The following is a 1436-nucleotide window of genomic DNA, read 5'->3' on the forward strand; positions in this document are numbered from 1 at the left end:
CTGCAGCAGAGGACAAAATTAACACAAGCCTACCTGAAACTGTGACTACCCATCGCCTCCCTCTCACAAGGGGCCAACGAAGTAAAAGAGACAACAAAAAAGAGAAAATAAATTAAAAATAAAATAAAAAAAAAAACAAAACAAATCATGCAACACATTCAGATCAGCACTGAGTTAAACGTTACTTGACACAAAAAAAGCAGTGGAGGAAGGAGGAAGAACCACCGACCAGGACAGGACACTCGTCCTTCCTCTTTTTCCATCCATGGATAAAGAATGGAAGGTAAAATGAACAGATCTGTGAAAAAGAGGAGGAGGAGGAGACGGAGAGCACATCTCAGCTTTGACTACAGTTTTTTTTTTTTTTTTTTTTGTTTTTTTTTTTAATTGTTCTCTCTTTTCTTTTACTCCATGGTGCTCTCATTCAAACTGACCAAGCATTAGAAGCCTGGTGGGCCGGGGTGGGTGGGTTATCTGTATTGCATATGCATATTGAACTGAATACACAAAAAAAAAAAAAAAAAAAGTAGTGAAACAAAGAAGGTATTACGTTTGCTTTCAATTTTGTTTTTTTTTCTTTTTTAAGAAATGATTATGAATATTGTTTGTGATATTTGTTCTGAAATACTGTATGAATCTAGTATCTATTTTTTAAAAGAGGACTTCTCGTCAGGAGAGGTGGAGGATCCAGGTCTGAGGCGGCCTGTCTCCGTGACCCGGGTCAGCACTGCCATGGAAACTGAAAGCCTGGACGACATGCCCATGAAGGGGGCAAGCTTTTGTTGTTTGTTTTGGTTGTTGTTTTTTTTTGTTGTTGTTTGTTTTTTTGTTTTTGTATTTTGAGGGCAGGGGATGTCTTTTTAGTTTACTGTCTGTGTCCAGCCCCCGCCCTCGCCATTTTTTTGTTTTGTTTAAGTGGATGTTGTCGGCGCGCAGTCGAGCTCGTCTCAGCAGTCTGCAGGGTTGCGGTCGAGCTCGTCTCGGCGGTCTGCAGGGTTGCGGTCGAGCTCGTCTCGGCGGTCTGCAGGGTTGCGGTCGAGCTCGTCTCGGCGGTCTGCAGGGTTGTTTCCCCCCCATTCATTTCTTGATTCGTATCTCCATTGTGTTGTGGAAAAATCTTGGTAAGTGTTACGAAGCGGAAGTCAGATACACCGGACCTGAAAGCTTCTGAGGCAGTATTTCAGCAGGACCAGTCTGCTGAGGGTTCATGGCTTCACCCCTGACGCTGCTGCAGTGTGTTTGAATCTTTGCACCTGTGTTTCCACTAGGGGGCCACACATGTAGGCCTATGCGAGGCAAGACGTTGGAGGAAGGGTTCATCTTTTTTTTTTTTTTTTTTTACACAAACATGATTTCCTCTAGTTTGTTTGCAGTTGGTAAGGACCATGTTAGTTACTGCCTCCTGACTTTTTTTCCTCTTTATATAAAGTAAAGGT

At 42.7% G+C, this 1436-nt stretch overlaps 1 protein-coding gene across 1 annotated transcript in view; it reads left to right on the forward strand.

Moving 5' to 3' along the window:
• Positions 1-371, forward strand: part of LOC108437874 (ubiquitin carboxyl-terminal hydrolase 22-like) — a 52395-nt gene extending 52024 nt beyond the window's left edge. The window contains exon 13 of the mRNA XM_017715283.2: positions 1-371. This exon is cut by the window's left edge and continues 121 nt beyond it. The gene's annotated coding sequence lies outside the window, so the exon portion shown is untranslated.
• The last annotated feature ends 1065 nt before the right edge of the window (positions 372-1436 follow it).

Source organism: Pygocentrus nattereri, chromosome 14, assembly GCF_015220715.1.
Source record: "Pygocentrus nattereri isolate fPygNat1 chromosome 14, fPygNat1.pri, whole genome shotgun sequence".
Lineage (NCBI taxonomy): Eukaryota > Metazoa > Chordata > Actinopteri > Characiformes > Serrasalmidae > Pygocentrus > Pygocentrus nattereri.